This window comes from Vicia villosa, linkage group LG6 (genome assembly GCF_029867415.1).
Source record: "Vicia villosa cultivar HV-30 ecotype Madison, WI linkage group LG6, Vvil1.0, whole genome shotgun sequence".
NCBI classification, from domain to species: Eukaryota; Viridiplantae; Streptophyta; class Magnoliopsida; order Fabales; family Fabaceae; genus Vicia; species Vicia villosa.
Genome location: NC_081185.1, coordinates 156,573,261 through 156,587,959, shown reverse-complemented (window position 1 = coordinate 156,587,959; position 14,699 = coordinate 156,573,261). Strand labels below are relative to the sequence as shown.

The 14,699-nt window shown below is 31.9% G+C and overlaps 1 long non-coding RNA gene and 1 pseudogene across 1 annotated transcript; one reads left to right on the top strand and one right to left on the bottom strand.

Annotated features, from left to right (window-relative positions):
• Window positions 1-5,187: 5,187 nt before the first annotated feature.
• Window positions 5,188-7,222, bottom strand: LOC131612914 (GDSL esterase/lipase At4g18970-like; annotated as a pseudogene).
• Window positions 7,223-11,947: 4,725 nt separating this feature from the next.
• LOC131612912 (uncharacterized) lies at window positions 11,948-13,343 on the top strand. The gene is made up of 3 exons (XR_009287498.1): window positions 11,948-12,176; window positions 12,732-12,804; window positions 13,249-13,343. It is a non-coding gene; the product is annotated as an uncharacterized LOC131612912 (long non-coding RNA).
• Window positions 13,344-14,699: the final 1,356 nt, after the last annotated feature.

The following is a 14,699-nucleotide window of genomic DNA, read 5'->3' as shown; positions in this document are numbered from 1 at the left end:
TCTGTTTGCATTAAAGAAAGATAATTTCAATATTTCCTTTTAATAAATAGTTAATCGTATATTGCATTTGAATAAATTAGGATTAGTGTTCTAAATTTCTAATTCTTAAAGTTGTATTGTTGGTTTAGTTTTATGTTGGAGTTATCTCTTGTTTTCGTTCAGTGTAATGTTTCTATCTTTAATAGAATTGAGTTTCTTTGGGTTCTTTTTTATTTTATTTGTTCATAGTTAAAAAATGGTTGAATATGACAATATAAAGGGTTTCAAATCATACCAGTCCTCAAATGAGACAAGCTAACTTATGTAGTAGCTCATGTCTGTCTGAACAAATAAAAATTTTACAAAATAACAGATATCAATCTTAAGTTTATTGCGTTTATCATCATTCTAAATTTTATCTTTAAAATAAAAAATACATTTGTTTTAAATATTAATATTTAACTACATAAATTACTAATGGGTAAAAAAACCAATTATATTAGTAAGGAAGTTGTCATATTTACATGATTTTTTAATGGCTAAATACAATATAAATAATGGGTAAAAAACCTCAAAAATAATACAAAATTCAACTGGCACAACTAAAGCCACACAATAAATAAGAAAAACATAAAAAAAAAACAACAAAAGACAAATAAAAGGAACTACTACAACCAACCCTAAAAAAACAAGTGGGAGAGAAAGGAGAAACCCAAAAACAGCATACAAAAAGCCACCAACCAGTTGTTTACACAGGTTTCTGGTAAATAATATCTAGTCTCCTATTAAAGGTTATTAGCAGGATCAACTACAAAATCCTAAAACTCTGTGCTAAATACTTTGAAGTTTGTGTTTGAATTTGATAATTAAACTTGGGTAATTGTTTTCAATGCAAGAAAATATGTAAGAAAAAAAGTAAACAAGAAAAAATAAAAAGGCTGAATCAAAATGAAAATAAAGTTGCTTTAATTCATAAAAATGGAACGCATGCATACATTTTTCTGAAATCTCTCATTTATCTCTTTAATGTAGATACTTTGAGTTTTTCTTACAATATTATAAATGCGGATCTCTAGAACTTAACACAAATGTTGTTTATATAGAAATCCTAAAATGGTTGCCCCCAATGTTCGACTTCTCACAGCCCGCCACGTCGCCAAGACATGCAAAACTGCCTTTTAAAACCACTCCATGTGTCCTCGAACTGCCTGCTCTTTGTTCAACTAATTGCATCATTCGACCAAGCTCTGGATAATGAAACCAACTTATATTTTTCCAAGCCTTTTCTCACTATATAATCCTTAGACTTCCTAGTGAGGGAAGGTTTGACCGTACCACTAATGGCTTCTCAAAATTGGAGTCACTTTCGACGGAGGATCCTTAGGGGTTTCTGAAGCTACTTTCAACTTACATAGAAAACCCCCAAACCTCTCCTTTTATGATGTTGTAACCTTTAAATTCTTTTTCTGCTTCCATTCGAAAATTCCAGACTAATAAATTTCCCCCGAAAAATGTCAATTTCGATTGGAGAACCTTTCAACTGAGAAATTATGCGTTTTTCTTTTCACCAATTTTTGACGCCGCGCATGTCTTGTTGACATCACATGTCATGATGGCTACTTTCAAGCATTGTCATTTTCGAGATGCCGTCATCATTTCTGATAATTGCCCGTACTCCCTATATCAATTAGAAATTCTTATCTGCACACTTATTAAATAGCTTATTTGGCATAACATGTTATCATCAAAACTTAGAGATTGATTGCAGAATCCAAATCTTGTTCTAACAGTTTTCTGATACCTGGATTGGTTGTACATGATCCTTATTGATGACTTGTTTCCATATTTTATTTGGTTCGTTTATTTTGGTGGAACAATTTTTTTCAGCGCGTAATCATGTCCAATACTCAATCAAGATTGGAAATAAGAGGGTTTCCATTCATATTCTATCCGCTTTTCCATAAGTTTCCTGTTGTGATCTTTGATGCAGACACTTTCCCTTGGCTTCTGAGTTTTGTCGACTTCAACCAAGACACGGGCATACGAAATTAGCAATTTCTGTATTGTACACTAGTCCGTTGTGATCGGTTTTCCAATGGCACTAGTAATTTTCAAAATACTCCTCTCTCCCCACAAGTGTAATGGTAAATTCGGTAAAGTTACCCACAAAGGAAGAACACGTAACATATCTTCTTTGATTTCAAAGTTTGACGACCAATATTGAAGGAAGGTGGGCTTGCCATATATGAAGTATGAGCCTTGAGCCATAAATTTTTCCTTGTCTTCATGGTTTATGAACCTAACAACAAAATACCCTTCCTCATTGTAATAAAGCTCAGGCATTGCCATGAAATTTCAGGTTTTTTCCTTAAATTTTTTCACTGCATTCATGGATATATCCTGACCAAAAGCGAAGAGAATCAAGGTGTTCCCCCAATATTCCAGTTCATCCTCCACATCAGAATCCTCAATTACAATTTCTACTACTCCATTGTCACTTGAAGGAGCAACAAACTCAACTGCCTTACCTCTATTCTGGTTACGATTCCTAGAGATGATTTCCACCCAGGGTTTGCTTTTGGTCTCCTCATTTATCTCCGGTAGTTCTATAGTTTCTTTTTTCAGGTTGTTGGTTCTCCCGTTCTTTTCCTTCTGTACTCGAGATTTCAGCTGGTTTTGGTTGATCATCTCCCTCCCTTGCTTCTACGTCTTGTTCGATTACAGCATGTGTGATGATAGTTCTATCAATGGTTCTCTGACGCGGCGCCACCTGTTCTTTGGCTGGCCGACACCCCTTTTAGCCAAGTCATTAGAAACCTAGCAGAGAACACCACATGTTTCTTCCACATTCAATATTTGAATTTTTTAATATTCTGTGTAAATAATGTAATATTTTGGATAAATTTTGTAGTTTTTAAGTAAATCAATTTGTAAATATTATGTGTAAACAATGTAACGAGTTTAAAAAATAATTATTTCTCTTATCCCTCGGTTTTATTGATAACCTGAGAGGTGTGATGCGCTAGTTTTGAAAATAATAAAAGTAAAAATGTCGGGGTTCGAACCCATGTGTAAATAACTTTACCCCTCAGTTTTTAAAAATCGAGGGGTACTAAAGTGACAGCTTTTCATAACGCCATTCGTTACCTCGCTTATGTAATAGAGGTTAAATGCATTTCACGTATGAGGTTAAATGTATTTTTTGTACTAGTGATGATAAAACGCTTGTATGAACTTTTTAACTGTGTATTTATCAAGTTAAGGTAAAAAGGATCAAGAAAGGACCCAGAATAGCCAAAATGCACCATTCAAACATCAAGACACGCTTAGCCAAAAAGAAGACCTTGCTAAGCTATAAATGGGTATTAATAGGACATGAACCTCAACCAAGCACAAAAGCTCACTACCGTACGCACTAAGCGAGATATGGTGGTTCAAAAAGCCTTAGGCGACCAAGGCCATTTACAAATGAGTTTTCTTTTATTAATGAGGAATATTGTAGGCGCGTTAAAAAAACTCCAAACTCTGCCTAGCGAGAATGGCATGCTAGGACACTATAAATAATGATTCATATTGTTCAGGTGAAGTAACTTGGTGTAATTTGATTTAATTAAGTAGTTATCTTAGTAGGAAGTAAGAGAAGTCCATTTTGGTCAGAAAAGCCACATGAGAAAAATAAAGAGGGAGATTGCTGGCCATTACTAGATCTAAGTTTTTTATCTATTAGATATGCTAAAGTCAAGATGTAGATTTAGATTTAGTATAAGTATGAACTATTGAACCTTAATGTTATCGTATTGGTTAATAGGCCTAGATTGTCTGTTAATATGATTGATCTCACATCAATGACTCAAGCATGAGTTGCGATGTAAGAAACATGGGTGGTATTAATAGCTTATTGGAATTGCCTATTAATGATGAAGGATATTACCCGAGAATAGGTTGATAATTAAAATCTAAGCTCAGTAAGTTTTTTCAACTTTTGAACACCAAAGTTCATTTTAATTAATTTATTTTTTCCTTATTCAGAAATAATCAAACATGTTATAAATTATTTTAAAGACATAGAACTATTAAACACTCCTTAAAACACAATCAGTTTATATAGGGACGATAAAAATATACTTACTTTTTTTCTCCAATAGTACTAGGGGTGATCGTATCCGAACCAATCCAAAAGGAAAATCGCAAACCGAACCAATCCAAACCGAAAACCGCAAAAACCGCGTTTGGTATGGATGATTTTGGATGATTTTTGGGCCGAACCGCACGGTTCGGTTCGGTTTGCGGTTTTCATTTTACAAAACCAAATCAAACCAAACCGAACCGCATATTTAACTAAACTTTTGAATTTCTATAATTAATTTATTATATTTTCAATCCTATTGCAATATTGTACACTCACGTCATGTGACTCACTATTCCTTCATTCTTCCTTCCTATTCAACATTTCAACTTCATTCTCTGATTTCTCTCTCACTCATTCTAGAGAAGCATTTGGTGTATATGTAGTACTGATAATATTTAGTCCTGAAGTTGTAATGTTGTATTAATATTTAGAACTGAAGTTATCTGATACTTGTATATGTTGTATGTAATTTATTAGTTAATATGTAGTTTATTAGTATGAAAAACTGTATATAGTATGTAGTATGAATAACTGAAGTTATATTAGTAATTTAGTATGTAGTATATGTAAAATACATAGTATGGTACTGTAAAATACATGATACACTTATATGGTAGTAATTTTGGTGTAAAATACATGTATGGAAGAATGAATTATTTTGGTGTAATTAGTATGAAAAACTTTTTTTTTAATGGTATTGTAATAATATATGTAATATATGTATGGAAGAATGAATTATTATTATTATTTTTTTATTTCAATATATTTTTATTTTATGTTGTAAACCGCAGCCCACCGAACCGATCTTAACCGCATTGATTTGGTTTGGATGACTTTTTAAAAATTAACCAAACCAAACCGAATCGCATGCATTTTTATCTCGCGGTTAGGATGACTTTTATGCTCAAAACCGAACCAAACCGCACCGCAAACACCCCTAAATAGTACTACGTAAGTTAACTTGTTTCATTTAAAATATGTTCACAAGAGGGAGGATTTATATGATTAAACCTTGTTTTGTGCTGTCATTATCAATCATTCTTTCAATTAGGAAAAATAAAAAAAAGTTAAACGCAAAGAGACTTAAATCAATTAAAGATGATACACCCATGTTATAATAAAAGGGAAATAATTCCAACATCAAGCCAAACCATCACGACAACATTAAAGACTAGGACATCAATCCTAAGTGCAATATGATTGCTTATTGACTGAATAGAAATACGACTGCTTATAGCACACACATGAGCTTATTTAAAGACACCATTCTGACTAAGTCTGTTTTCCAGTAATTAACTGAGCAAGTTGGTTAATATCAATTGGATGAGTCACATTTCCATAGTAACTGCTGTCATACGAAGCTAATGCAACAAGATTGTTCGCAGCTTCTGTGGGATGAATTCCATCAAAATAAACATATTCATTCCTATTATTGCATGGTATTGAATCAGGAAAACAGAATCCATTACCCTTCGTTGTACAGCATGAAACATTTGTAACGGTAAAACCTGAAACACAAAAGATCATATTCACTTCAGTAGTTTTATTATTAATATAAAAATATTAAATGAAATTAATCAAAATGTTCACCAGTTGAGTTGTCTAGGGCGACAGCAGTAGTATTTATGAAGATAGTTTTGGAATAAATAAGTAGAGCATTGAAGTCATTCACAAGATTTTTAAGCTTCTGACTAAATATTAATGCAGCAGCATTCTGTTTTTCAACACATCCAGGTTTTCCTTCATCAATAATGGAAAGTGGAGCGCAACCTATTTTATCTAGCCCAACTAGTATCAGTTTTCTTGCATAATTTTTATGCAAAGCCTGTAAACCAAAAAAACCAATTTATTACAAACAATAAATCATCATTGACCAATAGTCAACTTGAAGTAAATTTTTTATAATATTATAAATAAAAGTTAGTTTAAATCAATTTTACTAATTCAATATTTATACCTGTAGATAAGTGGATAATTGGTCAATAAGAACTTGAGCATATTGTTCAGGGGTATAAGTTTTACTTGTTGTGTAATATTGTGGCTGGAAATAGTTTAATGTATAATCATTGGTGCCTATGTAAACATAATACAAGCACTTTGATAGATGATCTTTGGCTTGTGACAAACCACCAAGCTTGGCAACAATTCTGGATACTATAATTTTATGATTTTGTAACTGTAATCCCAAGTAGATATTATTAATCTGCATATATTGCATAACAGTATAACACTACATTAGTGGCATTCATTATTGATAAATATTTACCATATTTAATAAAACAATACATTTATGAAAGTATAATAATGAACGAATAAATAATAATATAGGTTTATATATTCAATACCGCTGTTTTTTTGCCAGTCTCGTAACGAATTCCACCCGAACTAGATGCATAGTTAACACCTTTTAGTATGTCATAACCAGTGGTATTTGCGAAAGGTGGGATAAATTTCTCAAATCCAAGTAGTTCGCCTACACAACATCAAACTGTTAGCTTCTGTTAAAACAAATTATGATGTTGCTTTCGATATTAGAAGATAAAGAGGATAAAAAATCCAACCTTTGAAACAAAGAGGTAAACAAATTTTAAACTAAAATAATTGGACTACAAATGTATTTAAACTTAAAACCAATAACTTAAAAACTAAATTTTAAAAATGCGAAATTTTAAATTTAAACCAATAATTAATTTAAACGTTGCTTTTCTTATTAACAATTTTGATTTTTTTTTGGTTCAAATATTCTTAATTTAATTAAAATGATAAATTTAATTTAAACAAAATAAACATGTTCTTAGTAATTGATATTGTTATATTATTGTTACCAATTATGTCAGCTTTGGTTCTTCCATTGGTAGCTCTTCCAGTTGGACCTGTTGGAAAGTCGATACCGAAAGGCAAGTAATCTGACTTTGCAACGGTGTCAATATAGTTATTATTTCCACTGTCAGAAAATGAGTCCCCAAATATGAAGAGGCAAGGTACTTGAGACGAGTTAACACAGTGCTGCATGTGGCATGCAGCCAAGAGAACAAGAAACAAACCAAACCATGTTTTTATCTCACAAGCCATTTCTCTAGTTATAAAAATATCTATGATATAGGAAAATGGGAAATGAGAAGTGTGTGTTGATATCACAAAATGTAGGGTATATATAGGATATGGCTAGGATCATCGTACCAATTATTTGTTTATTTTAACTACAACATATTGAAGAGTGCCAAAATTTTATAATATTTTAACAGAATTAAAAAAGTATTCAAAGTTCTTTAATACATCAACTTTTTAAGAATAGATGTCATATTCAAATGTGCATAATTTTTAAGAATGTGTTGAATTTGCTTTATTTCTGCGATAAAATAAATATTATTTACTAAAATATATTTATAAATAATTCTTTTGTTGGTCTTTAAGGTTGGTCTCTTAGTGAAGGTTAGAATTCTAGAAATGTGTTTCTCTTAATTTTTAAAATTTGAGTTTTATTTTTGACTTGAAAATTGTAATTTATTAGGTTTTTAAAAATTCATATGCTTTCTCAGTATGACTCAAGAACTCTATCAAATATTTGAATAAGTTACGACCCGAGTGCCTTCGAATGATTATTAGTTTTTCCTTCCTCATTATACTGGTGTTTCTTTTTTGATAATTTGTATTGGTCTAAGTTTAATGGAATTTATTATATAAATTATAAAATAAAATAAGGGTAGAAATGGTAGTAAAATAGGTTACACCAAAAGAAAGTATTCCCTTTATATATTATAGATTGACCAAGCCCCCGAGCCGATATCCGTCTTAAAACATGATACCGAAATAAAAATAAAAAACATATATATACTTTCACAATCTCAAGAAAAATATTTTATTTATTTATTTTCTATTTAAAACTAATTTAATTTTTAAAATATCAAAACAAGATTTATTTATTTTCTTTTTAAAATATACATTTTGTTTATCCATCTTATATAATGTTTTGGTAAATTCACACAAAATTGAATGTCATAAAATATCATGAGTAATAAAATTAAAATTTTTTTATTAATAAAATTAAAGAAAAAAACTTAATAAAAAATAGAGTAATACAAAATATATGATAAAATGATTTAAAAAGTTAATATTGAATTGATACTTTAAACCAACTAAAAAGTTGAAACAAATGACTTTTACATAATGACTATAATTTGTTATGGAAAAAATATTAAATTTTACTTTAGTTAACGTTATTTTTCATTACAACATTTAAATATATTGAAAGAATCAATTCTAACGCAAAGGGCAAAATTACAAATCCCTTACAAACACCAAGGAAAACCCAGAAGAAAGAAGTTAGAGTAGTACCTAAATATTCTAACTGCCCCAACCACCCACAGTATACAAAACAAATAAAATATCCTTACTATACACAGAATAAACGTGAAGAATGAAATAAGAATTGAAAAGAGAACTTTTAACAGAAAATAAAAAGATAAAGTAGCTGCTCCATGTAGTTTCAAAATAAAAGCTAACGCACCAAAAGCCACCGATCCATTAAAAACCAAATCGCACACAGATAGAAAACCAAAAGATTAACGTGAAGCAAAGGATCACCGTGAAAATTTGAATATCCTTACTTCTTCTGTTTGCATGTCTTTTCCACATGTAATACATGTAGAGTTTAGAGGTGGAGTTGTTGAGGGGTGTGTGAGCATTAGAATGTTAATTTTATTGATATTTAAATTAGATTTTTAATAATATTAATAGGTGGTTCTCTACTTGTCAAAAGAAGATGAACGATTGTAATTTTTGTATTTGGAATATTCGACCTCTCGATTGTAGCGAGGGATAGGAGCTTTCCTCTTTGTATTGGGGTGGAGCATCCCTTTTGCTCCCTTTAATACCATTTGCTTATTTAAATAAAAAAAATATTATAATTAAATAAATATATAGTTAGTATTTTTTTTGAATTAATTATTGGGATTAATAATAATAATAATAATAATAATAATAATAATAATAATAATAATAATAATAATAATAATAATAATAATAATAATAATAATAATAATAATAATAATAATAATAATAATAATAATAATAATAATAATAATAATAATATAGGAGAAATTAGAGAATAAGGTTTTAGAATTGACATTACGTTAAAAGAGAAGAACCAGAGAGAAAAGAAGAGGAAAACAAGGCTAAGGCTCAGGGAGAAACTCCATTGATAAAGGTGAAGAGAGCTTTGCTAGGAATTTCAAGGTAATTAAGGGTGGAGTTTCAATTTTCTAATGAGTTGCAGAATAGTTCTTAGGCTGGGGATTGTCACTGCTGCTGCCATGTTTGTGTGTGTTATTCATGATAATTGCTTTGATTTTGATGTGTTTGAACTTATTTGATAAAAGTATGAATTGATGTCGTTGTATGTTGCGAAATTGTTGTAATTGATCTCAGAAATAATGTTGTGTTGTTGTATGCTGAATGTGATTGAGCCTGTAATTTGGAAGCATGTTTTGGTTGGGGAAGATTGGGGTTTTGAAATGATAAAAACTTGTTTTTTTTGTATTTGAAAAATAACAAAGTACTGCCACCGTTGCAGTGGTAACCGATTACTGTAATAGGGGTGTTACCGGTTACACCTGCGTGACCTTAAAATTTTTTGAAAAATTTGCACTGGTAACCGGTTGCCGTAATAGCAGTAACCAGCTACTTCATCAGAAAATTATGATGTTTGGATATTGTCGTGTACAGTAACCGGTTACCGCTAGTAGGTTAATCAGTTACCGCTATTTGACTGATTTTTATTTAATTTTGAAAATTCATAACTTGAGCTTCGGGTGTCCGATTGGAACGTCGTTTGAATTCTTGTGTTGCTACTGTGGTGTACTTTAATTTAAAAGTATGTTTGTAAACAGTAAATAATTTTATGATGGGTGTTGGTGCTTTATAGTGTGAAATTTGTCTGATGATTGCGATATTATGGACTGTTTACAGTATGTTTGAGTTGTTGGTGGCCTGTAATTACGTGTAACATTGATGGATAGGAATATCAATGTTTGAGTTAATTATTGCATGTTGGTGATGCTTGCATTCATGGTGAGGACTTTAGTTCCGTTGGTGTGCTTTGGTCCTATGGTGGGGATCAGGAGCGATGTGAACCTAATTGTTCATGATATTGGTGTGCTCTGGTCCTATGGTGGGGATCAGGAGCGATGTGAACCTATTTGTTCATGATGGTACCGCATGCATTGAGTCAATGTTGAGTCTCATTACATTGAATTAAATAATTTGATGATAATTGAAAGTTGGTGTATGTTTGATATATTTAGTTAATGTTATATGTTAATGTGAGTGTCACTGTACATGATTTGATGTGAAATTGAACGTCATGATTTTTGGATGATGTGATTAAAGAATGGGTGTCTATGCATGATATAATCTAATATCTATTTATTATTATGTATTCCTTTATAATATTATGATATCTCACCCATGTTTAAATGTTGCCTCTATGTGGGTAACTTAGGATGTGTTTAGCAGAGATTTCCCGAGGATGTAATTTCCGAAGGATGTCTGTGCTAAGAAGGAGATTGAATTCCTAGAGCTGAAGCAAGGGAATTCGTCTATGAAAGAGTATGTTGCCAAGTTCGAGGAACTTGCAAAGTTTTACCCTTATTACAGTGAGGCTACTACTGAGTTCTCTAAGTGAGTGAAATTTGAGAACGGGTTATGTCTTGAAATCAAGCGGGTGATTGGGCATTAGTAGATTCGTAGGTTTCTAGAGTTGGTGAACAACTGCAGGATTTTTGAGGATGATAGTAAGGCTCACTACATGATTATGAGTGAGAGAAGAGGTAAGCAACACCAAAATTGTGGAAAGCCTTAAGGTATTCCAGCTGATAAGGGTAAAATGAAGTTGTTGACGACAACAAGCCAATTGGGGGAGGCACTGGTACTGCTCTTAAATGTTTCAAATGTGGTGAGCTGGGATATCGAATCAGTGAGTGTACGGGAGAAGCGAAGAAGTGTTTTCATTGCGGTAGAGCTGGGCATGCGGTAGCTGATTGCAGACACAAGGCGGTGATATGTTTCAACTGTGGTAAGCAAGGACACGTCAGTACTCAGTGTAGAAGCTGAAGCAAGCTTAATCCAGAGGGAAGGTGTTTGTATTAGAAGGGAATCTGACATCCAGTGAAGACAAGTTGATCAGAGGTATATGTTTCATTAATAGTACTCATTTAATTACTATTATTGATACCGGTGTTACACACTCTTTTATTGCTGCTGATTGTGTGAAGAGATTGGGTCCTTTGTTATCTGCTATGAATGGAGAGATGGTTATTGATACTCCAGCTAAGGGATTGGTGACTACCTCTCCAGTTTATTTGAAATGCCTTTTGTCGATCTTTGATAGAGATTTTGTTGTGGATCTAGTTTGTTTACCATTGAGTGGTCTGGATGTGATCTTAGGTATGAATTGGTTGGAATCCAATTACATTTACATTAATTGTTACAACAAATTTGTGTGTTGTCCTACTCCCGAGGAGGAGTAGGATGCTGGTTTTCTATCTGCTAGGCAGTTGAATGACTTGATGCAGTACGAAGCTCAGGTGCTTGCATTACTACAAAAAAAAAGTTCAAATTAGAGGGGTTTTTTTGTGGGGTTTTGATAAAACCCCCGAAGTTAAGGTTTAAAGAGATGATTAAGCCATACTATTTATCTAATAAAGGGGGTCTAGAAAAACCGACGGAAAGAAGACCAAAAGTTCTTTTCTTTTCTTTATTTATTACGAAAAATATATGATTTTAAAAAAAAAACTTCTCTCGTTTAACTCTCACTTTCTTCTCTCTTATGTCTAGAGTTCGCTACCTCTCCCCTAAAAAACCCTCAAACTTGATTAGGTTTTCAGTTTCAACCATCTACGGGTGCCGCAAAACCCAACAAGAATAATGATTTCGTCTGGTACTCTCCTCAACACTAGCTTTCACCTGAATCTAATGAATCGTTGATTAAAGCATCTCTAAATTCATACTCTTCATCTCTTGATGCGTAATGAAGTCTTCTGAGCTCTACACTTCATCTTCAATTTCATGGGTTAGTCTTCTTCAATAAATTGCTCAGTTATGCTTACAGATTTGAAAACTCTCAAATTTCTGTTAAAACCCTAATTTTCTTTTCTTTCTAATTCGATTTTAGCCTTTGATTGTGTTTTTTTGTCTTGGTATATATTTTTGTATGTCTTACTATATATTTGTTTTTCAGTTTTTGGTTTTGGTATTATTACTTCTAAGATAAAGAAAGTTGTTCACCGTGAAATCTCTCTGTTTTTCAAAACACCACTTTTGTATTATCAGACACATTGAAATAGTTGATAGTTTAGTTCACAAGAAGCCCTTAATTGCTATATCAACTTTACCACCTAATGCAGTAAGTCTGGATATCATTCATCCATAGGTAGGAAAAATAATTTAGTATATACTAATAATCCTGTAATTTAATTTTGTCATCCAAGTGTTTGTATTTATTTCTTGAATGTAACTATTTTTTTCTTCCAATTTTGATCTTTCAAATCCAGAATGGTTAATAAGATTGGATAATCAAAGAGATTGAAGAGTTTTAATCTCATTACACTTCAGGTTTTTGTTTCAGGGACAGAGACTCAACAATTCTAGTTTGTAGTTTGTTATCTAATTGCGATATCATAGTTGTTATTTCGCTGAAGGTAAGTTACACCAATTATTTCTTGACATTCTAATTTAAACCTCACAATTTTTAGTTTAATTCATAAAAAATGGAGTGTTTTTAGTTTTCACATTAGGTGATTTGAAATTTCAGAATATGTTAATTTTAGTACATGTTAGGGCTTTTCTATATGGTAATTACCTATTGCTTTATTCTTAGTTCATTCATTCTTGAATGATGCTTATATATTCATATGGAAATTTCTAAGTTGAATTGACTTCTTGCAGTTACATATTTTAAAAATTGTCCCTCTGCTTTGCTTTTGGCTTCAACATCCCTCTTCCCTGTTGTTACATATTGTGAATTTTTTAGATTAGAGGTTTTAAAAATTATTTTAAGGATAGTTAGCATATATTTGAGCTCTATCACCCTCCACCTTGAGACCTTTTTTTTTAATTGTTTTCTTATTTGGAAAATGAAACAGGGTAGTGCAGCTCATGTTGAAGGTTGCAGCTGCAAGTTTTCATATTTGATTCTAACATGATTCTTGGTTGCAAAATCAACAATTCTCAAAATCAACAATTCTCTTGAAGCTTTTTCTGATGCTGAGTTTCTTTGGGTAAAAGTGGTAATTTAATGTGTTTTATTTAATATTTAATCTCTGTCAAAAGCAAATTTATTTGTAGAGTATTTCTTGTTCTAGATCTTGCTAGATAGCTAGCTTGGTATGTCCTTTGATAGTGTTACTCGGTTAGCTTGTAGTAGCTTAAACTAGTGGGAATGTTGCTGGTTGTGATTCCACCGCTATTGTTTTATTTATTTTATGTGTGTAGGATTTGTCCTTCTCATATGCTTGTTGCATATTCTAGAATTTTTAAACTTTCTCAATGATGAATATGCCTTCATTTGTGAATAGTGTGATTAGCTAGCCCGCATGGTTGTTTCTTGTTAAAATATTGTGATGACTTTTATGCAGATCAAAACTTCTTAATTGCTGGTTTGTTTGGATGAAGTAACAAGTTGGGCAATTGAAATGGGTGCTTAAAAGAAATAGGGAGAAATTTTTTCTAGCCACACTTGAACTCTTCAAGAGTTATTAGACGAGTCATTTTTATCTTTATTATTTGTGTAAGAATGTTGCAACTTTTCTAAACTTGTGATATTTGTTGTTCATTCTATCATGAGCATTTCTGGGATTGGATAGATTTTATGAATATTTCTATACCTTTTGGAAGAGAGAAAACCACACTTAACGTTTCCATATTTAAAATTTTTTTTAAATGTATTTTTCAAGTTGCGGGGGTTTTAAACCTCCACAACAAAGCCGCCGCAGTTTATTATTAAGAATACCAGCGATCGATTAAAACCCCCGCAAATATTTCGTGGGAATCGTATAAGCGGGAGTTTTTAAAACTCCGCAAATCATTTAGCGGAGGTTAAAAACCCCCGCAAATAGGTCAAAAAACCCCCACAATTCATACGTGTTTTTTTGTAGTGCATCTTATTCTCTTGAGAATCAAACTACAATTGGTGAGTTGCAGGTAGTGCTTCACTTTCCAAAAGTATTCCCGAATGATATTTCAGATGTTCCGCTAGAAAGAGAAATGGAGTTTTCTATTGATCTTGTCCTTGGTACTAGACCTGTTTCTATGACACCATATAAGATGTCGGCATCAGAGTTAGTAGAGTTGAAGAAGCAATTGGAAGACTTGCTTGAAAGAAAATTTATGAGGCCAAGTGTGTCGCCTTGGGTAACTCTGGTTTTTTTGGTAAAGAAGAAAGACGGTAGTATGCGATTGTGAGAAGATTACCGATAGTTGAATAAAGTGACGATTAAGAAAAAGTATCCACTTCCACCAATAGATGATTTGATGTATCAGTTGGTGGGTGCGCGAGTATTTAGCAAGATTAACTTGAGGCTAGGTTACCATCACA